Source organism: Podarcis pityusensis (genome assembly GCF_964106645.2).
Source record: "Podarcis pityusensis genome assembly, chromosome: Z".
In the NCBI taxonomy this organism is placed as follows: Eukaryota; Metazoa; Chordata; class Lepidosauria; order Squamata; family Lacertidae; genus Podarcis; species Podarcis pityusensis.
This window is the reverse complement of record NC_138044.1, coordinates 44,922,244-44,933,223: the sequence shown is the minus strand read 5'-3', so window position 1 is coordinate 44,933,223 and position 10,980 is coordinate 44,922,244. Positions and strand designations below refer to the sequence as shown.

Sequence of the window (10,980 nt, the reverse complement as noted above, 5' to 3'; positions counted from 1 at the left end):
ACTTCAATGCATGTAAGCTTTTCTGCCCAGAGAGACTATCCATCTTTGCCCATTACCTTAAAACAATGTTACTTTGTTAAACAATCAATAATGCCTACTTTAGATGCAAAGATTCATTATGGACTTCCTGCCAACATCAGCTGCAGTGCTTGCTAATCCTTGCCATGTGCCCGATCTGACTGTGTCCCTGGAAAGGTACTAATTCCATCAATGCCAGTTCTTTTCAGATAATGGCTAGGTTTGCTGGTTGCTTTTGGTCACCTCTGAAGATGTTTGGCATTCCCGACACTGTACATCTCGGGTGGCTATAACGCAATGCGACTCCAAGGACCTTGGATCAATTCATACTGAGGGAGAGCCATTTCCTATTATGTGTACCTGAAAGTAGCTACATCAGTTGCCTGACTCACATTATTACTTACTACCAGAGTTGGCTACATCTATTTTTGCTCCCTTGAGTTCATGGGCTTAAGAACATAGGAAGCTGACTTTAAAAAAAAGGTAAAGGACCCCTGACAGTTAATTCCAGTCGCAGACTCTGGGGCTGTGGTGCTCATCTTGCTTTATAGGCTGGGGGAGCTGGCGTTTGTCCACAGACAGTTTTTCCAGGTCATGTGGCCAGCAGGACTAAGCCGCTTCTGGCGCAATGGAACACCAAAACCAGAGCAGTGCATGGAAACGCCATTTACCTTCCCACCGGAGCAGTACCTATTTATCTACTTGCACTGGCGTCCTTTCGAACTGCACGGTTGGCAGGAGCTGGGACACAGCAATGGGAGCTCACCCCGTCATGAGGATTTGAACCATCAACCTTCTGATTGGCAAGCCCAAAAGGCTCACTGGCTTAGACCACAGCGCCACCCGCATCCCTTAGGAAGCTGACTTACACAGATGCAAAGCATTGGTCTATCTAGCTCAGAATTGTCAGAGAACATTATTCTCAGAGAGCTAGTGCAGTGGAGTGCTTAGAGTGCTGGACTAGGACCTGGGAAACCTGCGTTGAAATCCCCATGAAGCCATGAAGCTCATGGGGCAACCTGGGGCGGGTCATTTTCTCTCACCTTAACCTACATCACAGAGTCGCTGTAAGGATAAAATATGTGTGGTGCGGGGAACTACCGTAGATTCCGGCGTATAAGACAACTTTTTAACCCCTGAAAAGAGGTTAAAAAGTTGGGAGTCGTCTTATACGCTGGGTATAGCTGCAGTGGGCGACGGGCTCCGCTACGCACCTGGAGGAAGCTGCCCGGCAAAGCCGACTTAGCAACCCTGGGTGGCTTCCTCCCGGCGCGGAGCGGAGCGCACCGCTTATTGCTGCTGCGGCAGCAGCTTCAGCAGCTTCTGAAGCAGTAGTGGGCGGTGGGCTCAGCGCCTGGATGAAGCCGTCCAGCGAAGCCAGCTTAGCATCGCTGGGCAGCTTCGCCGGGCAGCTTCCTCCCAGCGTGGAGCCCGCCACCCACTGCCGCTGCCCAGCGAAGCTGCCGAAGCGTATAAGACGACCCCCAAATTGGTGCTGCCCAATTGGTCGTCTTATACGCCCAGTCGCCTAATATGCTGGAATCTACAGTATGTATACCACCTTGAGCTCCTTGGAGAATATGTGGGCCATAAATGCAACAAACAAGCAAACAAACCAATTGGCAGTGGCTCTTCTAGAATTTTAGCCAGGAATCTCCAAGTAGAGATGTCCAGGACTGAACCTGGGCCTTTTTGCATGGAAAACAAATGCTCTACTACTAATTGTGCTTCCAACGTCTGCATGTGTGTTTTTGTCTCACTGACACTCAGTCACAGGTTGTTTCCATGTCATGCCATGCCATACAGTTCCACACTATGCCATCATATGCATTGCGGACACATTTACAATATATCCCCCATGTTACACATGTTTGTGAGCAGAATGTTTAAACTTAAAACAATTAGTTAGCAGAGTTTAAAACACTGTCCCTTGCAGCATTAAGACTAGGCTATGTATTTTTCCTGTCAAAGAACTCAAGGGAAGTGACGTCACAGAGTGTATTCTCTAATAATGAGCAACTCTGTGAGTCTTAACACCTTCATATACTTATTTAGCAAACATGCATTTGTTATTTGGACTGAAAACCCCCCTCCCCCCAAAAAAGGCAGTGTGAGGGGTCAGCCTTGTGAATAGACACTTAAAGCAAAACCCCAAGTTGATTTGGAAGTTCATGCTTGAGAGTTTTCAAAGAGGTAAAATGAGCTTTGCCTAAAAATGAAGAATTTTCTCCAGAGGATTCTACACATTCTGAGCCAGGCCACTGGTCTACCCTGATTGGAGGCAGCTCTCCAAAGTTTCAGGCAGGTGACTTTCCTAGTGCTACCTGGAGATACCAGGGATTGAACCGGCGACTGTTTGCATACAGAAGAAGAAGATGATTCATGCAAACAGATGCTCTACCAGTAAGATAGGGCCCTTCCTCATATTATGAATCAAATCTGATCATTATCATAAGAATGCTTGTTGCTAGAGGGAGATTCTTGTTTGCTCTTGCTATCCCAATCTGTATCTTCTCAACATTTCCACTGGCCACTGGTCCCATAACCTCCTGACAAATAGAAGGGGAAGAAATGGAGGCAAAGAGAGATTTTACTTTCTTGGGCTCCATGATCACTGCAGGTGGTGACAGCAGTCACGAAAATAAAAGAAGCCTGCTTCTTGGGAGAAAAGTGATGACAAACCTAGACAGCATCTTAAAAAGCAGAGACATCACCTTGCCGACAAAGGTCCGTATAGTTAAAGCTCTGGTTTTCCCAGTAGTGATGTACGGAAGTCAGAGCTGGACCATAAAGAAGGCTGATCGCTGAAGAATTGATGCTTTTGAATTATGGTGCTGGAGGAGACTCTTGAGAGTCCCATGGACTGCAAGAAAATCAAACCTATCCGTTCTTAAGGAAATCAGTCCTGAGTGCTCACTGGAAGGACAGATCCTGAAGCTGAGGCTCCAATAATTTGGCCACCTCATGAGAAGAGAAGACTCCCTGGAAAAGACCCCCTGGAAAAGACCCTGGTGTTGGGAAAGATTGAGGGCACAAGGAGAAGGGGACGACAGAGGACGAGGTGGTTGGACAGTGTTCTCGAAGCTACGAACATGAGTTTGACCAAACTGCAGGAGGCAATGGAAGACAGGAGTGCCTGGCGTGCTCTGGTCCATTGGGTCATGAAGAGTTGGACATGACTAAACGACTAAACAACAACAGCATGCACAGGACCATATGGTTGTATGTTTCTCCCCCCACGTTTGTTATTCTCTCAAACTTTCACCAAGAAGAGAGCTGATGGGTTACAGCTGTTTACAAGGCTGTCTTATTGGATGTTTTCTTGCATAGCAGAAGGTCTTGCTCAGCTAAGAGGAAGCTGTCATTCATAACAGTGCTACCAATGAGTCCTGAGACGGACATGAGTTCATCCTCAGATTCTCATCTGTGTGTGGGAGGGGTGGTGGTGGTGGAAACCTGCCCGATTCAAGAGAGGGAGGGAGGAAAAAGAGAGAAAGAAAATGACATATGGTTATACAGGACTTGGAACTAACAGTACAAGCCAAATTCAATATCAACTGGGATGAGTGAGTTTAGAATAGGCAGATCTTGGGCTGACCTGATCTCCCAGACAGGGCTATGCCTGTGGAATTCCCTCAACATGTTTCAGTGGGGGATATGTTGGCTCATATGATATAGCAAAATTTATGCCAGCATAAGATCAAAAAAAGAGAGTAATCTGGGGTTTTGGATGGGGCAGGATGGGGCAAGGAGAGACACCCATTCTAAAACCTCTTTCAGTTCAGTCACATGATCTGACAACCAGACAGAACATACTCCAGAAAAAGGGTAGTGCAAGTCAAACTCTATTTTAAAGGGCTGTTTTCTCTCTGCCATATTATGGCCATCTCAGCCAGCAGTATCCCCACTCATGAATGGAGCCTGGAATAGGGATAGCTTAAGCCAGTGTAAATCATGCCAGCTTCCTGTACTTAAGAAGCTTTCCAAATATAGAAAGCTGGCAGAACCTACGCCAGCTAAAGTTACCCATATTCCAAACTCTGTTCAGGAGGAATTTGATTTGCACAACCCTTTTGGCCAACTAAGTTCTACCAGGTTGCTGGGTCATGTGACCAAGCTGAAAGGGGTCTGAAATAGGTGTAGAACTCACCTTGCCCTGTCCTGTCACAACAACACAATGCGCCCTTTTGGGGACTTGTGTGAGCATATATTCTACTACTTTAAATTATGCTGGCTGAGCCCCTGCCTGAGCTGGGGTGAGGGACTTACACTGGCATATCCCTGAATGGCAGAAATTTAATTTGAAATCAAGTTGGATTTGAGTTTGATGGTGTCTCTGACTTGCCCCCTTTATATTACGGATGTTGGCTCATATTATGGTATGACCTATATTGTTTTATTGGTACTGTTGCTGCAGGATTGTCATGGCCTTTCGCTAGAACAATAAACTTACCAGTAGGTTGATTGATATTTCTGAATTGAAGGAGGGTAGGGAATTTACACCAGTGTTGCCCCAACTGAGCCAGCAGAGCCCAAGAACTACTGAATCCAGTCTCTCTTATCCCCAGTGATCTTGGGTTTGATTTCGTCTGTAAGTGGTAATGAGGAAACTCCTGCTTTGAGGTCTCTTTTTATTTATAGTTGAGGGCTCCAAACCAACAGAAGACCCACAAAGAAAACCTTCAGAAATATCTCAAGGCTCTCACCTTCCTTCCATCATACATACATTTCTTAATTGTTGCCAGTCACTAGAAACACATTAAAAAACCAAATATTTATCTAAGTCTTAACTGTTTAGTGATGCTAATGATATCACACCCTCCAACATTTTTCTGATGAAAATAGGGACGTCCCATTCAATAATGATCATTTTACCATTTATACCCCACACATCTTATTGGGTTGCCCCAGCCACTCTGGGCAGCTTCCAACATATATAAAAACACACTGTATTGACTCGAATATAAGTCACACTTGAATATAAGCCACACCTTTAAAATCCAAGGGGGGGGGGGAAGAAAAAAATACAATACCCGAATATAAGCTGCTCCCTTAAAATTCCGCAGGCACTCACATCCTGTAATGAGTATGGGTTGCTCGTGCGTAAGTTGCCGCCTCTCCTGGCTATGTTGCCTGGTTAAACCTTTCTGTCTGGACAGCCCTTCACTTCGTGGCTGCCTCAGTCACTAGCATAATCCGTCAGTGGGCGTTTCTTAAACCTTTTCCAACATAAAAGTTGTTTGACGCCAAGTCTCCTCCTACTCTCCCTGCGCGGAAGCCTTCTGCGCAGGGAGGGCGTGGGTAGCGGAGGACCCATGCTCTCCCCGCTGGTGTCCGGTGAAGAGTCCTGGAGCCCTCTCGCCGATTCCCCCATCTGCCCCCCTTTATCCCTGGTGTTGCGCTGATTTGCTTCCCCATCTGCTGAGCTGCCTCTCTCCCTGCTGGGCCCTTCTCCAGCATCATTTGAGAGCCTTCCCTCCGCCTCTAGCTCCGATGTCAGTTCCCTGACACATCCGTTCCGTTTTACCATACGTCTCTTTCAGCAGCTATATCATAAAAGCCATTTTTTTTAATAAGGTTGCGAATTTAAACCACACTTTAACTTTTAATGGTTGGAATTTGGGTGTGTGTGTGTGTGTGTGTGTGTGAGGCTTATATTCAGGCCAAAACGGTAAATAAACAAAAAAGCTCCCCAATACAGGATTGCCTTCAGACAGCTCAGGGTCGGATAACTCCATGCCCTCCAACATTGCTCCAGTGAAAATAGGGACATCCTAAGGAAAAGCAGGACATTCCGGGATCAAATCAGAAACCAGGATGGCTTCTCTAAATCAGGGACGTCCCTGGAAAATAGGGACACTTGGAGGGTTTGAGATATAATTAGATATCATGTTGGTTTTTTTAAAAGAAATCAATAACTGGCATGGGGTGAGTGATTTTCACAGTGGGGGATTTGGATCACAGTGCATGGGAAAGTTTAACCCTTCCCTGACTACCCTGAATCCCAACAGCATCCCACCCAGCCATGAGCCTTTAAAAAAAGTTGACACCAGTAGGCCCCCTACTGCTGACTGAAAGTGGTATAAAATCAATACAATTTGATGTAAATCTGTTTTCAAATGAAAACTTGATGGTTTTAGCTTTGAAAGATGCATGTGAATATAGGAACTCTGTATATGGCTGAGTTTAGAGAGCACATTACAGCGGTACCTCAGGTTACATACGCTTCAGGTTACAGACTCCGCTAACCCAGAAATAGTACCTCGGGTTAAGAACTTTGCTTCAGGATGAGAACAGAAATCGCACGGCGGCGGCATGGTGGCAGTGGGAGGCCCCATTAGCTAAAGTGGCACCTCAGGTTAAGCACAGTTTCAGGTTAAGAACAGACCTCCAGGATGAATAAAGTTCTTAACCTGAGGTACCACTGTGTTTTGTATTCCTAATTTGAAGCCCTGATGATCAGCTGATTATTGGGGCTTCAAAGTGCCATGCACAGCTCTCAGCTAATCACCACTTTTCATCACTTTTTGCCTCTACTTGTTCATATACTTCAGTCTCTCCTTCCTGGAAAATAAAGAAAGAAAGAAGAAAGTATATTTCTGGTATGGGTTTCTGTTCTACATTTTCCATGGAATTTATTAATCAATTCTTTGCTCTCCTTATTCCCGCTTAAATGCACCTTTAACTCCCTTGTCGATCTATCCACCGCACTGCTTTTTTTTGTTTCTGAAATATGTAAATATTTTTTCATGTATATTGTTGATCTTGATGTACCGTATTTTTTGCTTTATAGGACGCACTTTTTCCCCTCCAAAAATTAAGGGGAAATGTGTGCGCATCCTATGGAGTGAATTCAGGCTCCTTGGCTTCAGCAATAGCAACGCGAAGCCTCTGAAGCGCAGAGGGAGCGCTCCCAGTCCAACCAGGAGATGCTGGGGACTGAACCTGATGCCTTCGGCATGCTAAGCAGTTGTTCTACCACTGAGCTATGGCCCTAGCTCACAATATTGCTGTCAGGATAAAATGGTGGAGGCTGAAGTGTGTATGCTCTGTGGAGCAAAGGTGGGATAGAAGTATAAGAAGGAATAAAGTATGTAAACTAGCCTCTAAGTGAATAAACTACAGTATATTTTTAACTTCCTCTCCTAATAATTTGTATAGAAATTATAAAAGTGGTATATAAATTTTGTTAAATAAAAAAGAGGAAATGTTCAGACTTTCAAAAAGTATGTTATGCCTGAGCCTTCATTGCTGAAACTCCCAACAGCATTTTCATGCTCACAAACACCTGATGAAGGAACCATTGTGACATAACCCATGCAAGCAGAGTGAAGGGGCAACAGGCTGTCAACAGTGGCAGTAGTTGGGGACTCCCATCTATTAAAAAGCCACAGAAAGTCTTTTCATACTGCCTGAGGAATTAATCCCTTATTTAACGTTCATAATTGCTGGATTGATTTAACAGGACTGGAGCTAACATTTGCTTGGATTTGGCACCATTGATAGGGAACTGCCTACTGCGTCCTCCGCTTTGAAGTCACCCTGGTCTTTGGGCCTCCAGCACCTTCAGCATGTCCAACCCATCTAAGAGGCGTATGATACTGGTGTTCCACTGGGTTAGGAAGAAGCCCCTGACAGAGAAGCCGTGCTCTACCATCTCGGCCAGACCTTCTGCCTCTGCACCGGCTTGCAACACTCCTCACATTTCACACTACTTCACGAGGAGCAAGACACAATCCGCTCCGCTCAGGAGGTCCAGCAGGCGCAAGGTGCTGCGATTGCCGAATCTCACCGACCCCAAGTTTTTAAGATCTGTCATGGGCAGTGTTGGCCGGAAGAGAGCCCACAGGTGTGGCAAGCAAAAGAAGACTCCAGTGAGAACAGGAAAAGGGGTGAGGGCTAGGCTAGAGGCAAGAAGGCACCAAAGCTATTTGCGGGGTGGGATTGCTTTGGAAGATGCCTTCTCACAATCTCTACCCTTGAACCACGTAAGGACATAAGAAGTCCCTGCTGGATGAGGCCACATTGGCCTGTCTAGTCCAGCATCCTGTTCTCACAGTGGCCAACCAGAGGCCTGTGGAAACAAGAGCATTCTGTATTCCCTTCCTGCATCTTCCAGCAACTACTATTCACAAACGTTACTGCCACTGGCTGTGGAGGTAGAGCATAGCCATCGTGCCTAGTGGCCATTGATAGCCTTTCCTGCATAAAACCATCCAAGCTGGTGGCCATCACAGCTTTCTGTGGTATTGAGCTTCCAGAGGGGTAGCTGAGCATGCCTGTTGCAGGAAAAACAAACATTAAAAGCACATTTCTCCCAAAGAATCCTGGGAATTGCAGTTTGTAAAGGGTGCTACAAATTGTAGCTATGCGGTAGAGGGGTAATCTACAGTTCCCAGGATTCTTACAGGGGAGAAGCAATAATGCTTTTAATGTGTGTACACAGCCTCAAATTAGCTCCACCAGCTCTGTAATACTAGAGCAAAGGTTATAATGCATGTTGTTGTTGTTGTACTTTTATAAATATTATAAAACCCATTCCTGCAAGCCATGTAGTCTGGAATAAACTCAGTCACCCCTCCCATCATTAATGGTTTCTACTAGGTGGGGAGGGGTGTTGGATCTGCTTCCCTGCCTTGAAGAAAGGCGCAGGTCAGATGTGTGCCCAGACCTGGCCACGCTTCGCAAGAGAGGTGTGTTGGTTCAAGGTGGCCACGCTGCCTGCAACTTGCACTCCTTCCTGACGTGTCTTCCCCAAACCCCTTCTTCCAGAGGCTGTGTTGAAGTTTTCCATCACATGGAGCACAAACTCACGGAACTACCTCGAGGCTCAGGCAGTGGTGGAAACCCTCCTCAGGCGTGAGACGCCAGAGAGCCTCTTGCAATACGAAGGGATCAAAGCAGCTGTGGAGTCTCTCCTACCATACACGGCACTTCCAGAGGCTGGGCCGGTTACTGCAGGCCTCCATGTTCCTTGATTTCATGTGACAAAACATGAAGTTGCCTGACGCCGCCAAGTGGTACGAGGAGATGGACACAAAAATACGGTACTGCATACAAAAAAGCTGCACACAAAAATACAGTACTTCTCACACTCTTTCCCCCCATCCCAGTTTGCATATCTTTTATTAAAGTTTCTGTTCCTATTTGTTCTTTTAATTTGGGTGTGATTTCCATTTCCTGAAGTGAGCCTTTATTTATTTATTTATTTATTTATTTGCTTGCTTGCTTGCTTGCTTGCTTGCTTGCTTGCAACTGCTTCACTGATTCTGTTCATTAACCATGCTGGCATCCTCTCAGACTTGGTGGTACCTTTTCTGATCTGCAGTATTCTTTCTATCTGGGTGTTCTCATTATTGTGGCTTTGCCCCAAGCCTTCTGGAGAGATGAATTATATTACCCCATAGCTTTGCCAGCAGGGGTCTACAGTGCAGTGTTATGTTATTTGAAACAGTTTGTAATGCTTTTCCAAAAAAAATAAATAAGGGAAAAGTTTAACATCTACTGTGTTCTTGTTTCATTGCACAGAATCACAGGTGGTCTAATTTAAAGGGGGGGAACCTTGTGACAATAATTTGTATTCATGGGGGCATAAATTAGTGGTGATTCATTTACAAAACGGCATTGGAAACAGGAGTGTGCCTTATTGGAGGGACTTTATGGCTTCCTCCAGATTCCATTTGCAAGGTGTAATTGTTTGTAAACTTATTATAATTGCTTGCAAGGTTATCAGCCGACTGAAATGGCAGCTTTATTAGACAGCAATCTGCCTGTAAAAGTCATCCCTGCTGTTATTGTGAAAAGGTAACAGAAAATGTTTTTCCCTCTGCCTTTAGGTTTCCTTGCCTTTCTCCCTTAGCAATTATGAATGAAGCATCATTTCCAGATAACACACATAATTGTCACAATTATCCAAAATGGCTCCTCATAAATGTTCTCAATGTGAGGGGGACTAATCTTCATAATTTGGTTTATTTATGGTGTGTGAATTCTCCCTCCCCTTGGTGCTCATGAACTTATAACCAATTGATGCTACAGGCTGCAGAACAAAACGGTAGTCAATGTTCTATTGACATTGTTAGCATAGCTATATCAACACTGTTAATGGGAAGTTTGCCTTTCTTGTGGGCAATGCAGAGTTAAAAGGGCCCCCTAAGACATCATTTGAAAATAAAACCAAGAGGCATAAGCTCATTAGGACATGACAGATGAACACAGTGGCCAGGAATAGTGGTTTCCTGGGCCAGATATCCTTTTTCTCAAGATAGGGATGGATGAGTTGACAAGTTTCATCTCCTGGCCTTCTCCTTCCAAAGTAAGTTTTGAGAAATGTGTTTTGCATCCCTGGCAATGATTATGGCAAAAGTGGGGTGTAGTTAAACTTTAGGGTGGACTTTTTTTGCTGGATCATAATTTAGAACACATTAAATTTTAGGAGATGAAGCCACAAGATAATCTGCTAGAAGCATTGGATAGTATTTGCACTCTGTTGCCATGTGGAGAGTTGTGAAGCTCCATAAATGTTTCTTCTATTAACAATAAGATAATGCAGCTCATATGATATCCTTGTATCCGTTTAATAACTTAAAAAATATATACTGTGCCCTATGGTTATCTTTGTAGATAGTATTCTGCTGCTCTTCAATATTTATGAAAGATATAACAAGAAATCCAATGGGGAGCCATTCTCCCTACTTTCTCGTTGCTTTTGAAAGTAAGTCTGATAGGAATCAATTCTAATGCAAAAATGTTCACTTAATTAACCCCCTAGCACTGGAATGGTGAACCAGTGTCACTCCAAATGTTGGACTGTAACTGCCACCCATCTATGACCACTGGCCTGATGGAAAGTGTTGATAGGAAGGCAAACATCCTATAAAATTCATGATAACTTTTGCATTTATTACATGTTCCCTAACTGCCTAGGTCTAGGACCACTTTATGGACCTACTGTTCAGGAGG

The 10,980-nt window shown here is 44.8% G+C and overlaps 1 long non-coding RNA gene across 1 annotated transcript; it reads right to left on the bottom strand.

Annotated features, from left to right (window-relative positions):
• Positions 1–3,256: 3,256 nt before the first annotated feature.
• On the bottom strand, positions 3,257–7,192 carry LOC308468148. Its single transcript, XR_013981491.1, has 3 exons — positions 7,156–7,192; positions 6,530–6,578; positions 3,257–3,474 (listed from the first exon to the last, which is right to left on the bottom strand). It is a non-coding gene; the product is annotated as an uncharacterized lncRNA (long non-coding RNA).
• Between the last annotated feature and the right edge of the window lie 3,788 nt (positions 7,193–10,980).